The sequence below is a fragment of the Platichthys flesus genome, chromosome 12 (genome assembly GCF_949316205.1).
Source record: "Platichthys flesus chromosome 12, fPlaFle2.1, whole genome shotgun sequence".
Lineage (NCBI taxonomy): Eukaryota > Metazoa > Chordata > Actinopteri > Pleuronectiformes > Pleuronectidae > Platichthys > Platichthys flesus.
Window position 1 is genome coordinate 9,100,150 of NC_084956.1, and position 22,157 is coordinate 9,122,306.

Genomic DNA, 22,157 nt, shown 5'->3' on the forward strand with positions numbered 1-22,157 from the left:
AATGGATAGTTTAACCAGCATCTGCGTGTGAGGAACTGCTGAAAGTGGAGCCGCCTGACAATGTTTACCATCAGTAATGGAGAGAGAGTGTGTGAGTCTGATCAGTTTTTATTACAGTCATGCTGCCGTCTGAGGCACATTTTTTTTCCCATTCAGCAGTTATGATCTCATAGCAATCATTTGACACACCACAGAATTTTTGAAAACCAGGTTTGGGGAGTTACTCAAAACTTTAAATAAAGTAAACAATGACATGAACATCTTGTTTGCTGGTAACTGCACGATAACACTTATATGCAGCTAACGGTTTACCTTTTGAGTCAGTGTCCAAATCTGGGTTTCCATGAAGTGAAGTTTTGGATCTGGGCCTGAATAAATCTTTTTTCTTGATACAAGATGTTATCCACGTGATCATAACTGCAGTATGCAAGCTACAATACCCAGCCCAACAGTCAATGTCTTCGTGTTACCCCAGAGGAAGCCTGGTTTTGTCTGGCAAACAGCTTTATGGGAACTGACTGGAACAACCCTTATGTGTGTTGGTTTCGGGGAGATCAAGGCTAGCATTATGATCCTCGCCCTTGAACCTGTCACATTAAGGACTTGATGTTTAGAATCAAATATTTAGGACCAAGATCGTACTAATTTATTATTAATTTTCACTTCGGCTAATCTCACATGTCAGATATCGTTACTGAACTTCAAAGGGTGGCATGGGCAGGGGAGCGGTGCAGAAGTAATGAGGTGGTGCTCGAACCATTTGGGGCTCAAGTCCGCGCACTATTGATTGATGGTTTGCTGGTGGGCCGAGCGATCTGTTACACAGCGCTTCATCTTTTTCTCCTCCATAGACTGTGCGTTTAAATTTAAATGGTTCACATTGACAACCTGTATGCCAGGTTATTATCAGACATGTTTGAGGTAGTTTTCCTTTATTGTAAATGTTTCATACCTTCATCTCCTGCTGACTTTCAAACTTGCACATGTTCTATATCCGTAGTATTATATTGAACCTGATTCCCAGGAGTGAGTTGTCCTGCCAACATTACCTCCTACTGTAGGTTGTCTCAGCTCTGTATCTTGACCTATAAAGTAAACATCACTGACCTGCTAGTGTAGTTACGTACGCTTTTTCCACGGTATACATACATGCACTCCATCCACCATCTGTTACCACTGGTTGTGAGGGTGCTCGCATGACAACACCAGAAGCTCATGGCTTTTGTGAAGTCACAGAAGCCAAGAGTCTGTGAAACCCAATAAGCAGCTCAACATGTGATAATGCTACATGCTAACTAAGGCCTAGCAACCCCTCAGAGTGGTGTTGATCCCCGTAAGAATGCACCTGACAGGCCGAGCCCCCCGACTCGCAGCTGAGAGCTGAAAGTCCTTCTACTGTTAGGAGTTGTTTTCCTGCCAATGAACTCTAGTACTGATGCGTCGGTGTGTCCCTGTTTTAGTTGATATTGAGCGGACACAATAATTTTTTTTTGTAAAGTGCCCCTTTGCGATCGATAACACCAGTGTTATGTCATCACTATTGTGTATTTAATCAGCCGTGGCTTATGATAGGAAACATTCAGGTTAAGTCACACTTTCAGCCCCAGAGTAAAGAAGTGAATCATTCGCAGGTCGAATACTGTAAGTTTGATAATGTTGGTTTGTTGACACAGTAAAATACTCACAAAAATACTTTATTGAAAGTAATATGAATACAATAAAATATACTTTAATTATTGCCCTTATTGAACTTTAATGTGGTTTAAGATCCAATCAGTCATCCAGAATTCTATCCAGTCTCATATCCCCTCAATCCTTTCATGGATATTTCATCTCCAGCGTTTATACATGCTGAGGTTTTGCTGCCCATCACTTGACATTACACGTCAGAAATCGGAGACATGTATTGACACCGTGACCCCGTTTCAGTGTCAGCTCATGCTCAACCAGTTGTAAACAGATGCACATGTTAGTGAATGTCGGTGGACTGCCTTCAGCATCGAGCACTCCTCTGTGCTGCTTGAGTCACATCGAGTGGGAGACATTGCCGGAATTTGCTGTAGCTAATATGCTTATTCCTGTCAGCTCAATTGACAACACTCATCCAGCAGCCTGACAATGAGTCACAATGAGAAGCAAGGCACTGGCATCACCTTTTAACTGAGTCCTGTGTGCGTTTTTTTAGGTTGTTTTCGTGTTGGTTTATGTTTGTGTGTATACTCGCCCGTGTTTGTGCATCTGTCTCTGTGAGCATAACTGTGAGTGGCTGGGCAGGTAATGGCAGGATGAAATAATGGTAGCGGGCTGTCACACCCACACCTCTCCCTCGGCGTGCTGCGGTGTCAGCCTGTCTCATCAATGTGTTGAGACGTGTGGCTCACAGCGAGACTTGTGTCTCAGGACGGGCTCGGGTGGCATTGTGTTGTCCACTTTGTTCCAGGTCAGGTGTGTACACAATGCGGCGAGTGGGCATGTGCTGCGCTGACATGGCTCTCCGCTGTGGCTGGGGTGCCTGCATCTGTTACATGCAGCACTATCACCTGTGGACACATGAGGGTTTGAGGAGGACACGTGTCACAGGAAGAGTGTCTTTCTTCTGACATCTTGAGAAAACAAATCACGTCTGTGCGATGCCAGCATTCGTGAAACCTCAGGCCAGAGCTGAAAGAGAAGCCTGCACTTTCTTCACAATGTTTTTAACGTGTGAGTGTGTATACTGTGTACTGTGCATGTGATATGAAAATACTTTGGCATAAAAAACACATATTTTGTTGGTCATTCTAGTTGATAGTATTTTCTGTGTGTATATGTTATTTTCAGTAACTTTAAATTAACATAAAAATATAAACTATTATGATACAATTAGCACATTTCAACTCTATCATTTAGTTTGTGTCAGTGCTCTAATACTGTGAGAATTATAAGTATTATATTATAAGTATGAATATTCTGTTGGAGTTAAAACTGATCTTGTGTAAACTGAGATTAGTTCAAAATGTATGTGTTTTTGTTGTTTGTCTTCAACTTTAACTTCACTGCATAGTTTCTCATTCACATCGAGAACAAAAAGGAATATGTTGATGAACTGAACTGGATATTTGACGTAAATCCTTTTTGTACAATAGTGTCATGTCAGTGATATAAGTGATATTTCTGTAAAGTTTGCAGATATCGAAGTGATGCAGTTGCTTTTAAAATTTCCGTTGTGAGCCAAACCTGAGTCGTATCCAGTGCTACTCACTATATGACACAAAGACCAATGAAACACTGACATGACTGAACTCTGAATATCAGATTTTTCTGCAACAAATGAATTCCTGACACTTAAGTTACTATTTAGTCTGCAGTGAAGAAAGCATCCATGTTGGACTGCAGCAATGACGATGAACCTCAGCTACCTGTGTGTGTGTGTGGGTGCAGTATGTGTGTGTCTGTGTATAGTGGTATGCACTCACCCGGGCTATGTTTGGGATGGCAGGCGTTTTGCATTTTAATGACAAATCAAGAATGCTAACTCGCGTTTAAAAAACGAAAGTGCTCTAAATGTCGCCCGGCTGTCAGAATGAGATGCAAGTCGTCTGATGAAAAGAGAACAAAGAAGACAAAGTAGGGAGGCCTGGTACACTGAGAAATGAAGTAAAACCGTGTATGGCCTGTCAGCTGTGTCGTTTTATATTCATATCTAAAGAACATTATAGTATTACTCCGGTGCTCATGCCTCACTCATCTGTCTCTCTTAATTCATCACAGGCAGCGCTCTGTCTTTCAAGTCGCTGTATGTCAACACAGGAAGGGGCCTGCTAATTGACAAATGAGTGTCACAGACATCAAGTGCTCCTCTTTTCGGAGATAGGTAGACTCTGGTTGTTTGATGGTGAGGAAAGCAAGGAGGAGGTGGGGGGGCTGGCTGGCTGTGTTATTGGCAGAAGCCCAGTAAGAGGCATTAGACTGGTCCTAGAATGAGAAGTGACAACGGGAAGAGAGCCTGTCATTGTCTTGCCTAAGTGTTCAATCTGGAGAGATGCCGGTATGCAGATAAAGTGTCAGTTAGGAGGAGAGGATATGAAACATTGGCAGTATGAAGTCCTCAAATCACTTAACTGGAAGCATAGTGTGTGTGGGGGGGCTGGTAATAGTGGTGGTGTACTCTGCTCTGCTAAGGAAATATATTCCATATCCGATCTATCAGGCCTGTTATGGCCGATATACTCAGATAACCTGATCTGTGTCTCATAAATTAAGGAGGATGCAGAGCTCTCCCAGTCCTAAGTGATTTAAACCAGAGGGATGAGAGGGACATGGTCTGGCAGGAAATAACTTATTCATATCAAGGACATTGATATTTGGTATCATCCTGTGGTATTGGGGGGGGGGGGGGGGGGAACCCAGCTGCTTTAATTTTCACTGGGACGCTTTCTTTAAATGATGCACTACTCCAGGGAAAGCGACGGAATGACAGAGAGCGACGGTTGTTATCTTTAATGCCTGGCTCGTCTTCATCGCCCATCTCCTCAATTTGAGGTTATATCCAAATTTTATTTCATGAGATTGCGGGAAACTCTTCTCACTTTCGAGGACTGTTAAAACACTGCAGGCAGAGAGTTGTTGATTACTATAATGTAGTAAAGAATACATTTGTGGTATGTGATGACTTTCATAATTCAGATGGTGTTCTATTTAGGACAGTTTAGACCAAACTGGCTGATAAAAGTGGGTATCTGCGTTTATCTTTGCTGAATAAAGAAAGTTTCATGGTATAAAACATTAAAAAAAAAAATTCAAGTTCTATAAATTTGCTTTTGTTTGTGATTTATTTTTCTTTATAATTATTTAGAGCAATGGTTCACTCACGTAAAATATTAAGGCTGAATTACATTTCTGTCTTTATTGGGATTGATAACAACGTCCTAGGAATCATTGTGAAATTATTCTAGTATATTGGCCAATATATCGTTATTGGAAGTCTTTTACTCCTTTTAATCCATAGTGGTTGGTTTCCAGTTTGGATAGTTGTTGTGTTTGAATAGAGCTTCAAAAGGTTTCATGGAAACCTCTGGCTGAATCAAGTTAATTAAGACAAACATCTTCATTGTCAATCAAAGCCAAAAATCTTTCTCCTTTTTTTACAGGTAGATGACTGAGAGCACAACTTGCAGCCAAACCACAATAATGTGGCCTTCATTATGCCTTGAATCGTTCAATGGGCCATTGTTTTTATTATCTGTTTCCAGCAGTGTATCTGCATAACTTCTCCTCATATCCTCACTAATGGATCTCTTCCAATCTGGTGCATGTGCTCTAGCCATGTCAGAATTGGCCAAAAATTACGTTTGATTATTCCCTCTTAAAAACACGTACGTTTGAACCATTCAAGTATCTTTTTTTTGTGCCGTATATCCATAAGAGGTCAAACCAGTACAATGAGAGGTACGACTAAAATATGGTGTGAAATATGAGTCCAGGCTTGACTGTTTGGTTGGAGTCCCGAACATCAGGCTGTTCTTGTTCGATTACATATATTCAAATGTGCCCTCAGGTTTTTAGTTATGAAATAATAACCTTTAGTTTAAATAAGTTGGATGAAACTTTATCTTCAGATTCCAATTTTTTCTACCACTGACCAACATCCATTGTAGTTTGACATGTGGGGAGTAATGAAATGAATGATTTGTTTTGTGTAAACACTCTATAGCAGACTGAAGTATCTGCTGTCAGTATATTTGAGCTGTTATGGGACTGGTACCTGGGGTCTGGTACTGGTAAACAATGCTACTTTATCTTGTAGTTAAGGTAATGTTAGAAACAGTTTTTCTAAGCTTGATGTGGATTCACTCATGGTATGATATGTATTTATCTATATGACTTCTGCTGGCTTTGTTTTAGGAAGTTGTGGGTATAAACTCTCCAGAGACACTGCACATCGGTACATGATGATGCCTACAGCATTGCAGAAGTATGCAACAGTGAGTTATACATTTATTCTCTCAAGAGACTGCTGTCGAGTCAGATCGATTAACCCGACAGACTCTTGTCTTTTTGCAGATAGTCACTTAAATGGACAAATTAACTGGAATGGCCAGATACAAAAACAGCAGTTTATGAATCTAACAGTGATGGTCTGAATATGTGATTGTGAAACGATGCTTCTCTGTTTTTCAACTTCCTCTGTTGTTTGAAAATGTGTGTGCAACATCCTGGCAAGTATGAACTTGTCTTAATAGGGGATGGGGGCTGGGCACAGTTATACGCATGAGACGGTAACAACATTTTCTTTTTTTCTCACGATTTAGGATTGTAAACAAATCCAGGATAAAAAGCCAACAGTGTGTTAATCCATCTTAACCTTCCAACTTCTTTTCCCGAGATGACTGAAGATGTAAAACTTGAAAGTGGGTTGCTTGAAATCAGGCTCCAACTTTATTTTAAATTTGTGGGCATTGTAGTTTTAAGCAAATTATACAAAAACAGACTTAAACAGTGCTCTTATTGGGGACTATTTTTATCTGTGGATTACTACAGACTGTATTTTGTGCTCTGGTGGGTATTTAAAGAAGCAGAACAAAGGTAGAATTGTCTCAAAACAAACTACAGTGCCCAGATTAATCAAGTTTTTTTAGACAATTTAAAAAAAAAGAAGATTGCATGCCTTATCCTCTTGAACAGCCGAGCAGCTTGTCTATAAAGTACTTTAGCCATGTATCGTTAAAAATCTGTATCTTTCTGTTAAAACACATCTAAAGCAGCCTGAACCATTTGTTGATCACTGGGAGGAGCTGCCTTCATTCTTCTCGACCATCCCACGCTCCCCTCTCTCCTTCAATCTGGATCCATCCTGTGGTTTCCGATTCTGAATGGAATGGAACATCTTTATTTTCCTTTTGTTCACATTATATATACTGGGCAGTGATGCCGTTCCTTTTATGACTGCGTCACATTTTTTTATAGTATATCCCAAGACGGATGGCGTGCCACTGACACGGAGATTTACAGGCCTTCAGCTTGCAGTGGCAGAGCATTAGACGGACCTGCTGACATCTAGCCAACACTTTTGGAGGAGGAGAATAAAAGCTGACATTTTATTGGCTTAAGGAGAAAAAGAGAGAGAGAGGGGAAGAGTTGGGGCAGGGGAGAGGAAGGGAGAGAGGGAAGAAGTAAAGGAGATTCTGTTTCTCTACTTTATATTTTTCTGCCAGCTGTCATGGGGACCCTGCTAAAAAGAGGGGATTTATTGGGTATTATTTAGAAACTTGTCAGTGGTAATGACTACAGCTATGATTTCAATTATCACCCACTAAATATAGCTTAATTTACTGCCGTGCGAGCCATAATGAGCCGCCCTGACATCGTCTTTAAAAAAAAATTCAATACCGTACTATTTTAATATTTTATGTTGACCACCGATTTAATTTTCCTCCCCGGTGCTTGGCATGTGGCAAGGCCCCACTCCCTCATGCGCGGTTGGATAGTCGGAGCTATTGAGTTCAAAGCTGTCCCAGGGATATATATTTTTTTCCATTGACAGAAATCCAATTAGTTTTAGTACACAGTCTGGCTGAATAAAAAGGGTCTTAAAATCTACAATATGTTTCCTTAGCGTTTTAGCAGAGTGCAAAGCCAGTGATAGATCTTTATGATTTGACCTGATGGGGCCCAAGTGGACATACTCCCTTTTCTATTTTGGCAAGTGAAAAACAAACCGTCCATATGTCTAACTCATTGTGACAGGCGGGGCAGAGTCTCTTGATATCGCGTAAACATCGACTGTACAGTGCGTCGTGCGCCGGCTCACATCTTGACTCTCGTACATATTTAAACACTTTTTAAATACTTTACAACTACTACACAAATTCTGCTGAAACGCCATGTAAATATGAGAGAGGGGGGGGGGAGTCTGATGTATAATTAATTAGTGACATGTTTAGTCAGTAGATGAGTTGGGGAGAGTTAAATAATTACACCCGGCTGTCAATAACACCCCCGCTGCTTGAAGTTGAGGATGTGGGCGAGTTTCTATATTGTAAAGCAGCTTCCTAGTCTTCAATACTCAATCTTCAACTTAAAGCACATAACGTGAAGCCGTTTAGGAGAACCGCCAGTGATTAGGACCTTTCTCTGTGAGCGGTTTGTTATGTTTAAAAGAAGGAAAGAAGGCAAAGTTGTGTTTGAATCACAGCCCCTGCCTCTTTAAGCTCATAACTCCAGCTCTGTTTATGTTCACCCCATCACGCTTACCCATCTCCCGGATTGATGATGTAAGCAACTGGAAGGCATGGAACATATTAGGACAGAGCATGGAGAGGAGCAGCCATACTTCTACTTCCCCTGGCCGAGTCCCAAAAGGAAAAAGAAAGGTTTGGAGCCGGTTCTGGAAGAGGAACAAAGAAGTTTCCTCTGGTATAGTCTGGGCAGTTTTGGTCGCTTCATGGCTTTCAATCTCCCACAGTCTTTCCTAGAAGGCCTGGGGGTGAAAAGTGAAGACAGATACACGGTTGTGTTCATGCCAAGATTTGAGAGGATGATTGCAGTTTTTGCCATGTTTTGAATTTAAGAAGAGGATTTTTTTTTTCTCAGGAAACTTCATGATAAACGTTGTCAGTAGATGAATAAATCCTATGACCATAAAAAGCACTTGGAAGCTGTTATTAGAGGTAGCAGCTCTTCAAGGCCTTTGATTGCTTAAAGAATTTGCTGCTACATTTTGGTGAGGACGAGTGTGTAATAGCTTTTAACCCCCTGTGATTTGAGTCAGGTTTAATCATAGTTTGCCACTCTGGAAGTCATGAACTACCGTTACACGCAGGTCGTCTTATTTGCTTTCTCTGCAATTTCACGGGTGAATCCTCTTCTCTTTTTTTTTTTGTAACCCCCTTGCACTCCTGTCCAAACCATCTCTGGCCCTGGACAGCTGTGCCACATTCTCAACACAGCTGTATCTCATTTCCTGTTTCCATTTCGGATAAACGTACTCACATCTTTCACAGCTTTCACTTATAAAAACCACCGACTGTCCTTCCAGGCCGCCAAACCCTGAGAACGTGATATCGATCAAACGGGGAGATATATACAGGAGATAACGGACCGTGTGCTCTCACCTGGATGCACTCCCGTTCTTTCCTCAATAACTTTAACTTGTTTAGAGTCTTTATTTACTTGTTCCATTTGCACAGCACGGAGAATAAGTTTAGAAAGCTGTACTTGGGAATGTGCTCAGAAATCAAGGGTAAGCGATGGCCTTTTTTGGGGGGGTGGGGGGGGCTCCATCTGACATCCATCAGCATGGAAATATGTTTTAATGGTCAGGCAGGCTGCAAGACATCAGTAGACTGTTGCCTCACTTTTCCACCCAGGGACACATTGAGATAAGAAACAGTGACGGCATGTTTCATGTTCGTGCTGCTGACACGTCTGTGCTGGAAAAACTACAAGGAGCAACCCTTCCATTTTGGGGCCAGCAGTCTGTGTTGTACAGTGTTCTTGTTCTCTGCTTTCCCTCATAAAACGCTGTCTGTCCATTAGGATAAATGCATTGACTCCCATCATAGTGGCTCCGCTGTGAGCGGCTGGCTGCACCATTAGCTGACAGTATGATTATGTGCACAACAGACCAAACACTCGTCTGATCTTCTCTGTCTGTCCAGACGTTTGGTGATATTTAAGAGTTTCTCCCCGATGGTTAATGGTGAGATAGCTTTTGTACCGGGGGCACTGTAGAGTTTCTTTATTTCTCTCCCTCTGTCTGGTTCTCGGGCCCCTGGGTCCTCCAAAGCTCTGAACATGTCTGTACTCAGATGTTTCGAAAACACCGAGCAGCAGAGGAAGAGGAGGAGGAGGAGGAGGAAGGAGAAGGGATGAAGGCGAGACGAAGGGGAAATGGGAGGAGGGTGAGGAATCCTCACCGGGACCAAGTGTGGATGTACATGCAGACCAGGCAGAGAGGCCCAACAGGGTCTGAGCGCTTGTGATCTGAGGGCCGTTTGTGTGTCAGTCAGATCAAAGTCTTTCGAGGAGAAGGAGAAATCCCTTTACCTTCTCCGACTATGGCAACCCTTATTGGCAGCTGGGTCAAAGGAGTGGGATGATAACAGAAGGCTTCGGTGAGACACTTCAACTTGGAGATGGTTTTTATAGTTTTTGTTTCACCTCAAATAAAATACACATTCATCCGAGGACGTTTTTTGTAAAGCTTTAGGATGGTTGTTTTGTACAGTGTTAATAATAATATAAAATTACATTTGAAAATGTATTGTCAGTGCCACATTTGGTTTGACAGTTTTAATCAGAACTGCATTAGTAATGTATTTGTTACAAGACAAATATAGAAGGAGATTAATTCAAACAAATATTTTTGAGTTTTCACACATCAGAAGGCGGCCTTAGTCTCTTCCTGATCCTCAGCTCAGAATATGAAGGTGCAGATACAACATATTATATAAAAATATATAGCCTACTTAAAATTTCAGTTAATAACAGAGGGAACACAAATGTCCCTAATTATGCTGCTTTTTTTTGGTATCAATAAATAAATCAATAAAGCCTGTAACTCACTAGCACCCTTAAATTATTATTATTTTCAGATGTGGTGTCTTTAGTTACACCAAGCTGTTGTCTGGGGCTTGGTAAACACTTGTCTTCTCTGCATACTGTGACTTCTTATCTCAATATATTGTATGAAATAAATAAACACTTAATTAGCAGGTGACAGTGTTGCTACACATTCACCTTGCAGTCAGGCGGTTTTCTTAATTTCCCCGTGACAACTGCTGGCTTTGTTTGCAATGAGATCATTAATCCCGTTTTCCTCACGCAGCCTGACCTGGAACAGCATGGTTGCTATTTTCTTTACACACATTTATGGCTGTTGAGCACTTACTGTATCTTTATGACCTGTTGTAATGATTCCAGAGCGGTTCGAACAGGGGACATGCGTTATTATCAGTTTGAGCTTATCAGCTAAACACCCCCCACCCCCCACACCCCCCGCCGGTCTTAATTGGCTTCTGCTGAGGCTCTATGACAGTTTAAGTCGTTAAATGCAGCCAAATGGTTAAATACTTCCAATTAACGCTACATATTCATTTGTTGGGTGAATTTAAAAAAATGTGTAGCGGTGGTCCTCTGGGGCTACAGCAAGGCAGGGGTGCGACCAGGAATCCTCTGAACCAAGTTGAACATAGAGTAAAGTCATATATATATATACACACACACAGGTATTCTTTTCACGGAGTGCCAGACAGTCCGTCACTCATACTCACCCCTCACGCTGTGAACATGTAGTGAGTGTATCCTTCCATGGGCCCGGCTGTTTAAATTAATTATTAGTTTTATAGCGAACCCCGAGGCCGTGCACAGGCAGCTAATCCCTGTAGATGGCTAATCCGACCCAGCGTTACACAAAATCAATGCTGGTCTTTGGTGTTGGCATGCCATCAGGGCACGGGGACACATGTCAGACAGGCCTCCTGATTTTTTCATGAGGCGTGTGTTTGAAGTGGTGGAGCCACTGGAGGATGCTCGAGGTACCCAGAATTGAAAAGAATATCCGGAAGCGAGAAAAACCTTGTATGACCAAATTTATCTTGGGGGGGTGATGCAAGTGTTTGGTTGCAGCTGCATTATTTGAACTGAAAATAGGAAAGATCCAGCAGCATTTATATTGGCAGAAAATATACATTTTGGGATTACAGCAGCTGTAATAATTATAGGGCTAATAAAATACAAATTGTAACTGAGTATGTTTGGAGCATAGCTTTCTGCAGGCCCTCAAAAGTCTCAAATCCAACGATCTGAATAAAATATTATTATTTTATTATATATGTAGTATATATAGTGTTGTAATACAGGCAGCTAGTGATCAGTGCATGGTCAGGCATGTACAATATACCAATTCCCACTGGACAGTGTGCTCAACTAAATACGACATGTTCTTTAAATGTCGAGCCTGTTATGAACCTCCAAGAAGGAAAGGCAACATTTCTACTCATACAGAGCAGAAATGTGGCCTTTCCTCATTTCTGCTCTGTATGAGTCTTTAAAGCAGCAATTTGGTCTTTGCTTCTCAAGAGAACAAAGATGTTATCAATATGTAAACATTTGACCCATTTCCCTAGCATATTAAAAATCTAAAATCTGAATTGAACAGCAGAATCGGCATTGATAAAATCCAGAGGCCCTGAAAAGTCTTAAATTTATAAGCTGCAGAGACCCTGATAACACCCCCACAGGATACGGTGTCTCTCCATCTCACGGTGCTAACTCGTATTTGCCGATAATCATCTTCAGGATGTTGGATGGGCGGTGACTGTTATATGAGAACCACCAGTGACCTTCTTGCAACCTCTGTGGTGATGGATGTGTGTGTTGGATGAGTGTCCGGCCGTCATCGCGGATCTGAGGGGATTTTGTTTTGCACTGACTGACTGCAGATCAAGTAGTCGGTGAGTTATGTCATGCCTGCTATTTTCCTTGGTTTGGTGTCTGAGGATCAGCGCCAGTCGGGTCCTGCTGTAAACATCGAGCTTTGCTATTCGGTGGATAATTTGATGAAAGGAAGGCGTTGGAGGAGTCATTTTGAAAATGTCAATTTGTGTCTTTTTAGTAATAAATCTTGTTCTGTCGTTTCTCTTTTTTTTTGGACCGAAGATGAGAACATCCTATTTCATCTTGGTAATGATACAGACAGTCTGTGTTTTGAGATCAGTTTAAAATCTTGTCAGATTTGATACAGTGTCAAAATTGAAACCACCATCCATTTTCTTTGTCAGGGTTTAATACTATTCAGAAGAAAAATATGAATATTTCTCATTTCACAGTCTCATTTCATATTCCCAGCTGTCTGTCAGTAATTGGTTGAGAGAGAGAGAGGATCTGACCCAGTCCCCTACTTTTTTCTGCACCTCTCATTCTGCCTATTAGTTTTGGATTACCAGCTTTCTCTCTCCCTCACTGAGACTGGCAGCTGAAGATAATAGCTTTCATAATGTGCGGAGTTTCATTCCAAGCTCTTCTGTGTTTCTCTTTATGAGAGAACAAAAAATGTCAAGCCCAGTCAGTCTATTCATTTCCTCTATTGGGAGATTAATGAGAGGAACAGTGCTGTGTCTCAAGCCTTTTTGTGACAGGCTTCAAAGTCCCCTGTACAGGAGGACTAGTGTCTGTTCGCCGGCGAAGTTCACACAGGCTGTCTTTCACTCGCGTTTACACTGTGCTACTTGATTAGGGAGGCGAGCACATGATCAAAAGTATATGCTACAATTAGCCCCACGTTTGTCGCCCGTTTTCTTTTAAACGCAGATGAAGTGAACATCTGAAAACTAAATTTTGATAGTGAGTCGGACTTCATGAAGTGAGATCTTTGTGGGCTGACAGTGGCTCTGGTGGTGGTGGTGGTGGTGGTGGGGGGGGGGGGGGCTAAATATCTTGTGTCTAGTCATGGGACCTGTGGGTTTCATCGTTTGTTCCCCTTCCTTATCTAGCACACAAGGAAACATTTAGTTTTCTGGTAAATTCAATATTCCAACCTATCTATAACTCAGGCCTAGGAAGTCTATCTAGGACATAGACGAAAAAGTGTGTCCTAAAACGGAAATGAAGTGAAGATGAACAAAGCCACCTCAGCAGGATCTCCATGCACAGCCCTCTACGTATAGTGAAAAACCCCCATAACTATAAATCCAACCAGATATGAAAGCTGAAATTGAAATTGAACTTTCACAGCTGTTCTGCTGCTGCTCCAACCCCATGCAGACTATGAAATACCAGTAAAGACCCGGTGACAGTAAAACCGTGCCAGTTTCTTATCATATGACTGAAACCACAAACAGAATCAATCCCTTTTTATCTACCTAAAAATAACTGGAAGTTGCCACCAGGACACGCTATGGGAGACTTATTTAGTTTATCTTATTAATCTAAGTTGAAGTGTCTAAATCTACTGGACTTTGGGATAAAGACTATTTTCTGCACATGGAGACAAAAACTCTTTGCTAACCGTGTTTATCGAGTCCATTGCTGCCTTTAACAAAAAAGCTTGTTACTGAAAGCTGTAGTCGTTGCTGTAGGCACAGAGCAAAAGAAGTTAACTAAGAAGAAGAAGAGGAATAAAAAGTCCATCTTTGCTGTTTTTCTTAAGGGTAAACCATCGGTTAGATGTTGTTAGCTTATTGGCGAGTTTGGTCTTGTTCCAAAAATGAGTGGTATAGTGAAGAAACATTCTTGCGTATAAACCTTGCTTCATTACCAGTCTCGGCTAGGCTGCTTCACGTGGTGTAGCTGGTGACTCCGCAGATTTGAAGTGTAAGACAGCTGCTTTGTGCAAAGTAGACCGACAGTCTAATCTTTGTTAGTTAGTTTGAAATCTACAAAAACGTATTTGTCAAGCTTAACTTGAAGTTTCAGAGCGTCTGCTGGATCACATTACATTATGAATATTAATTAATATTAATTGATATATAAAACGTGTCAGCCCTATTTCTGGCCTAAGCATGTCTCTAATAAAGAAAACAAAACAAACTCTTACAGATGAATTACGAAACAAGTACTTACTTCTCTGTTCTTGTTGAACCAAATGGTGAGTTACCCAAACTCAAATGGGAAACGGTCTTTTTAGTGGTAAAGATAAAAACAAAGCACGGATGATTCATCATGACTGTGCAAAGTTCAGAGGAGAAAGTAAAAGAAGAATTTGTGGAGAACTTTTCTGTTCTTGCAGTACACAGGCGGCAGAGTGGTGTTTTTGCTTTTACGTGGCTTTGATTAAAGGTTTTGAGAGAGAGGAGACATTTCTTTTGCTTTATGGCTCTCGTTGCCAGCTTGGCAGCAGCACTAGCATTTAAATGCCCATTAACAACCTTTTAACTGTCAAGATCTTTTGAAATATGGATATTTGCCGTCCTCGCTGCATCACAGCCACCAAAATTACTTTTAATAGCACAAGTGTTGGTATTAATATGTTCCTTCATGAGCCGCTGGCTAGCCTCATGTCATCCCAGTGTAAAGGAGTTTGCCAATGATGTCTGATTAGGAGTGCATGGGGGAGATTAATAGATGTTTCTTCCCCTCATTTGTTATCACTCTTTTAGTGCATTGAGTGACTACAGCGTGTGATAAATAGAGGGAAGCCTGTGCATTTCCTGAGTGTGACACTATCTATCTACACGTCAGCCTAGCGATGTCTCCTCTGACAGCACATCCAAAGTCAGCTGCCTGGTCCCGTGCAATTTCCAGCAGGCAGAGGGGAAGGTGTTTGGGATCTGCATTTTAATCCTGGCCTGTTTAATGTTTGCCCCCTGACAATCTGGGCCAGACATCATTTTAATGGTATGTACAGTGATAAAGCCAATAAAATGTCAGAATGATTGATAATCGGAGCATTATAGCAATATGACTTTCCAGTTCTCCTCTGCGCTCCAATGATGGTTTCCAAATTGAATTCTTTGTGTGCACGCACGCATTTGCAGGCGTGCACGTCCACACTGCGTGCATGTGTGCGTCGCCGCTAATCCGTAGGTGAGAAGAAAACACAGGAAAATCTTGTTAGTTTCTAGTGAATCGCTTTTTAGTGCTTACGCATTGCATTATTTCCAAAGTAACAAACCGTATCGGCTGAATAGATTATCTCAGAACTTTCGGTCTGCTTACTGTATTCGTCTGGAAAATATGGATTGGAGTGGGAGCAATTACGAGGGCGATTACCATATTTCTTCTGTTAAATAAATGATATGAAATCTTTGCTCTCTCCTGTCAGGAGCCGCGAATGCATGAACCAGGCCTCTGAGGCCGCCGGTGTGTGTTTCGTGTCAAAGCTCCGACTCTTGTCTCCTGGGGACGGGTGGGAGGGGGGGGGGAGAGGATGTCGTTCATATCTCTTGACTTATGAACTTGTCAAAACACAGGTGGACATTGACACACCGCAGGCGCATGGTTAAGCAATCAAATGCTACAGTTGCATTTTGTCATAATCCTCAGATTTTCATCCAATATGGAAATTCTCAGTAACATTACAGCAGTCATTTTCCCATTGGTGCTGTTTTCCTCCATTTACAAAATAACCTTCTTTTTAATAAGTCATAAGCTCGCCTCTGTCCTTATGGATGAGATCAAATAGCTCTGGTTCATTGATTTACTGCTGATTATTTGCGAACCAATAGCAGTGGGTCGGAGATTGACTGCACATGTCGGCCTGTAGTGCAGTCGCTGTCTCCGAGGACCTATGAAACAGCTTCTTTTATCTTCAGCAGAGTCAGAGCGGTGCTGCCTCTTGACTGGCAGTCATAGAAAGCTCTTTGTTTTATGTAAATGGTGATTGATGACACGTCTGGCGCAGCCTGCAGTTTTTGACAAAAAGTATTGATGGCTGCTCTCAGTAAAGTGTTAGTCCAGGTGACAGAGCAATCCATTTCAAGATGAATGAGGGAGGGAGACAGACAGAGAGAGGGTGGGGGGAGAGAGAGAGACTGAAACAGGAAGTCATCAGCACTTTCAGGAGAGAGTTACAAGAGTGTAACTCTAGTTCTGGGATCACATGCGTTCAAGTGAAACACACACACACACACACACACTGCTATCCTGCGTTTGTTAATGTTGGTCAAAATAAAGCATTTGTCTCAGTGTTCAACCATGGTACTGCAAGACCAACTGCATTGTGAGCACTGGATACACTGACATACAAAGATTAAAAAAATATATAAATGTGTAATAAATATACAAACAAAGACTGAGAAGCAAGTTTTTTTTACTTTTGCATTCAACACACTTCTTAATTTTACAAAATGTCTACATTAACTAGAATAACAGAGTAGATTATAATAAAATATGATTGCAGCACTGAGGGACTTAATTACCTGAATGGTTAATGCTGTCTGCAGTAACCAGGATAATTTTTTTTAAAGATATGTGAGCAGATATATTGATTGGTGGCTTTTTCTGAGACTTGAATGTCCATGCTTTATTTACGTCAAGCAGTTACTAGGTCATTTTGTGGATTAATAATGATCCAGGTATTTTACTTAGATACTTTTTTTTCAAGCTTGGAAGATAATACACTTTAAATATTTTTTTTTGAAAATTACCATATGCTTTGACCTAGGTGTCTGCAACATTTTAATAAAAATAAAGAATATCGGTTGATATGAATGTGTAATATATATTGAAAGATAAATCAACCCTTGTATTACTCTGGATTCCCAGTCCTGATGCCTTTTATGCTGATGTGTAACCCCCTGCAAATGTAAGGCCCTTTGTGAACGTGAGCATTAAATGTAAAAGCTCTCATGCTTTGTCAAAATATATCTGACTGTCAGTTAAGGCTTATTTGCTGCCCGTGGGACTCACAGCATTTACAGCCACTGGATTTGTTTAAGTTAGATAATGATCCACGGGGGCACCGCCATCGCCTGTACTCCATCTCCTCTCTGACTTTCGGATGATGAATGTGAATTTACATTTGGACTATGTGCTTTTACACTCCACAGTAATGTAATTTCACTAATGGAGCCACTACCAAAGAGAAGTTTACTTTCGGATCTGAGCGGGGAGGAATGCTCATATCGGGGCCGAGGCAGCCAGGAGCTGTGGATAGCAGAGAACTCTGCTAAAAACAAGTCTGCATATGTGAGGAGAACCAAAATGGACCTGGCGCTGACGTGTGTCTGACAGAACCAGATTTAACAGATGCTTCAAGGGGACCTTAACCCATGAAATCACGCTGTCCTGCATCCAGAGCCCCACCCTCTAACTGCTGTATAAATAGATTCTCGTGACAGGGTAATTCATCTCTGGCCATGAAAACATCAGCTTTAAAAGACAGCTCGCTGAGACCCCGCGCTTGTTAGGGGCCAGATCAGCAGCCCAGATGCCTGGGATGTAAACTCATGAAGAGAAGATTAATTTATCTGTCATCCCTGACTTTGACAGTTGTTGTAAATTTGACTCTGGCCTCTGCAGACGGAAGGAAGGGGAGGAGGAGGTGGGGGGAAAAAATGCGAGAGACACGTGAAGATGTTGAGAGGAGTGTGAAGAGGGAGGATGGCGTTAGCGAGGGGGGGGGGGGGAGGCATGCGTCAAACAATTCAAACGTCCGATATCGACAAGACAAACTCAGTCCGTCTCTCGCGGCGTGCACCTGGATCACATCTCCAGCCCACCTCTCCAGATGATGTGTTTGGAAACCTATTGTTCGGGGAATGTTTGGCAGCGATTTCAGACAACCTCTGGCTAAAAGCACCCCTTCCTCTCCCCCCCCCCCCCCCCCCCCCCCCCCCCCAACTGCCTCTTTTCAAGATGGTGGCCACATAAGGCCCACTGGAAAATGAGTAGTGGTGGTGTCAGGGAAGCCATTTGGGGTCTGATTGATGGTAGCAGGCGAACCACAGCGGCCATGTTCTCTGATCTCCCTGTGTGCGAGCCATGCCTGGCGCTCTCTGGGAAACTGGAGAAGTTTTTTTTTTTTCAAAGTTAATGCCACTGCCAGACGCATTGCATTAGATTTATCATCATATCTGTGTCAGTGTTTCAGAAAATAGATGATGAATTGGGACGCGTGAAATGTTTTATCATTTGAGAAGATGATGAGCTGGCCCCGTGAAGAAAACTGGAAAGGATAGTAACGATGCGATCATTATTATCTTGGACACTGTGGCCCAGATAATCTACTGTTTTTATTTTTTTGACTTGAAATAATAGTTGGAATGAGTGGATTAATAAATTTGGGTTTTAGGGTTTTACATTCATGTCAGGGTTTGCCGATGTAAGATGAATGATTTACAGGATAAAGCCCAAAACACATAATTGCATGTTTTGTGCTTCGTGCTGCATTGCAGAATACCAACGGACTGTTTTTAAACTTTTGTCTCCAACCGCTTTCCCACATATTTTGATGCTAGCAAATCTGGCCTGGTTTAAGGATTTATAGAGCTACAGATGTAGATGTAGTTATGTGCTTTAGCGGTGATACAAGCCTGGTGCTGTCAATAAAGAGCCTCCACCCCCTGGGCTTTGGGTCTGCATAAGAATTACGATGTCTGCATCTTGATTTCATTTGACCCATCTCTCTTTCCGTAGCCCTGCCATGACTGTCACTGTATTCGAGGCAGCCGTCCTTTCAACTGACGTGCACCCATTACACAAGAATCATTTATTTTCTCTGAGCCTTTTAGGAGAGTTCACTTTGAAATAGTTCACCTCCCGATAGGATTTATTGTGTTTCTGTTTGGCGCAAGTTTATCCGTAGACTCTGGCGTTAAAGCAAATAGGTTGAATTTGGGTTTCTAAGTTATCAACGCCTCCTTATACGTCTGATAGGACCTTGGGGAAGTGACAAATATAGCCCAGAAGATCTTGAGCTTTTATTGTGGATTAGCATGCTAATAGGCTTTCGAGTTGATTTGACAGAGCTCGCTTCCCCCTGGAGAGGGACAGCCCCGAGCCAGGGAGAGGGGTTCTGTATGGGGGTAAGCAGCGGAAAGGAGGAGGGGGAGAGGCAAGAGTAAAGGGAAAGCGGGTTTAAAAAAAAAAGGAGAAGAAGGAGTCCGTATAGGCGGGTAGAGCGGGGGCGGTTGTTGTGGTGGAGGTTTTGGCATGGGGTGGGTGGATGTGGAAGATATTACCAATTAGCATGTGGAAGAAAAAAGGTTCTGACAGGAGCGGTAACCCAGTCATGATAAATATAGTGACTTAACGGTTTCTCCCCCGCCCCCCCTTTTGTTTCTCAGACCCCACAGCTGTGGACTTAAGAACTCCTTTCACCTAAAAGGAAATCAAAAGATAATCCCAAGTTTGATGTCGGAGAGAAACTTTGAGTCGGAGGGGAAAAGGGGTCACCGGCGTATAGGCCAACGGGTTTAAGCTGTAAACCCCTCACAAAAGGTTCTGACAGAGCGAGTTCCTCCCAATCTCTCTTGAGTGTATTTGGAAACTTCTGAGCACCTTCTCCGTGCATGACTAAACCCACGGAAGAATAGACAGATAAGGGAACTCACCGGCTTAAAAAGCAAAAAGTTAAATTTCCCCCGTGAAAACAAATATCTGCTGTCAATCGGTGAGGCGGAATCGAATCCTCTCCGCTGCTCCGTGTTTGACAAAATTCCCCCTCGATGATGCAAATTGCTTCCTGCTCGTGACTGACACTCCTTCCTCATAGTTTAGTCAACATCTATTGTTGGTATTGTTGGAGTGTTTTGGCATCTTTTTCCGAGAGGATAATGAAATTAACTGGAGATTTGTCTGGATAAACTGGAGAAAGTCTTGACTCAGCTCTTATTTCAGAGTTACCCATACAGAGGTCTGTCGCATAAGAGAAGTGGGAGAGACTTTGCTGTGCTGTACATTTTCATTGTCTCCCATTGACAAAGATGAGGGAGACAAAGGAGCCCATCAGCCATTTAACCCGTGGATAATCTTGCAGGGTTAAAAGATTTTCCATTTGTATTGTTTGTATCTCAAAGGCTGGTAAAATATTAACATTTACCCAATAGGAATCCTCCCTTATACTGGTTTAACTGTATATGTTATTCTCATGACCGAGTTTCTTTTATTCCAAACTTTACATACTAAAGCTGGTAGGATTTGTTTTTTTGGGGGGTTGATAATCATATTACAGAGTAAAAAAGTACCTAATTTAAATGATTCATTTTGGGAGTGATGCCTTATATGTCAGTATGAAACTTTTACGACATTAAATGTGATTTTGTTTATTGTAAATAACCTAAATTAAAAAAACATTACAAGCAAATAAACATATAGTTTTATTATGTAAAATGTAAATATAAATGCACAGCTTCATTGCATTTCTTATTCTGTAAAAAAAATAATTCTTGTCTTCAATCTTATATGTAGATACTGATTTCTCTATGTAAAACGCTCATATCAGCAGATATTTATTGGCCGACTGATGCATCGGTCGGGTTCTAATACGTACATATGTGAAGATCAACTGTCCGATTCCATTCAAGCGAAGCACATCAAAAGAACCATTTCTCTACGCCTTCCGCCTCAAGGACAAAGCTGCAGTACATTAGCTGCCTGTGTGAGGAGATAATACCTGTGCTGATGATGGCAGCTGACCTTGAAGAGCTTAGATGACAGTAACCTTAATATCATCCCTTGAACCCCAGTTCTTCCAGCTAGGTGCACATATATACACACACCCACATACACACACACACACACACACACAGACATACACACAGGCACGTGCGCACACACACATTGGGATGCATGAAGCCACACTGTGCGTGCCATATTTTACTTGCTGAGACCCACACAGCAAATGACCTCTTCTCCTTTCCCTGACAGTTTCATGCAACTGGCAAAAGCAGCATTGCTTTGGAGCACATTTGCTTACCATAAGAATGTAATTTTCAGTGATAAGGTCCTGGAAATTGGCAGGGGCTGTGGGGGGGGGGGGGGATCTGTCGTTCTGTGCCAAAGCTCTGGTCCTGGATGATCCAGGGGCTTGCCCTGAGGGACAGCTCGGGGCTGAGTGGGCCAAAGTAATGTCATCCTGCGGAAAGATGATTAATCTGTGCCTGTCTGTTCTTTATTCCACAAGGAAGGAAGGATGCACACCAACATACAGTTGAATAAGTGGCCCAACGGTGCATATGTAAATTTCATCTATATTACATTAGGCTATTGCTAAATTGCCTCATCATTATAATTTTGGAGTAATTGAAAATTCAGACAAGGAAAATAACCATTATATCTATTTAATTCTGTGGAATAACAGTCCACTTGGAAATGCACAGCTGAGCTTCTGCAGGGGATCTCTGTTTACCCCTCGCCGGGCCATGTGCAGCGCTCGTAAAGCACCCAGAGTGAATATCAGAGCCTCACCATAAATACCCAGGTCAGAGCTGTCAACCAGAACACTTCTCCTCATAATCTGTCTTCTCTCTTTAGTTTTAATCCGCTGATCATGGGGCGAACGAGAGGGAGAGCAACGGACGCAGGCCGAGGCGGCGGGCTAGCGCTACCATAACAGTTTGGAGTAGCGCTCGAAAAGTAGGAGAAAAACACACTCTAAAGTGTGCAAATCCTTAAAAGCACCACTTAATGACACAAACTATCTCCCCTGGCTGTCGGAGCGAGGCTCGGCTTCCTCCGAGCCTCAGACGGCCCTCTGTTACAAAACAGAAGACAGTAGGGCTTTGACAGCTCCAAGT

The 22,157-nt window shown here is 42.1% G+C and overlaps 1 protein-coding gene and 1 long non-coding RNA gene across 2 annotated transcripts in view; one reads left to right on the top strand and one right to left on the bottom strand.

Moving 5' to 3' along the window:
* Positions 1 to 22,157, top strand: part of lrmda (leucine rich melanocyte differentiation associated) — a 195,399-nt gene that overhangs the window by 3,005 nt on the left and 170,237 nt on the right. The gene's annotated exons all lie outside the window — the stretch shown is intronic.
* The window catches only part of LOC133966134 (uncharacterized), a 28,335-nt gene continuing 24,398 nt past the window's right edge, over positions 18,221 to 22,157 (bottom strand). The window contains exon 3 of the long non-coding RNA XR_009923925.1: positions 18,221 to 18,261. This is a non-coding gene — a long non-coding RNA (uncharacterized LOC133966134). The remainder of the gene's footprint in view (positions 18,262 to 22,157) is intronic.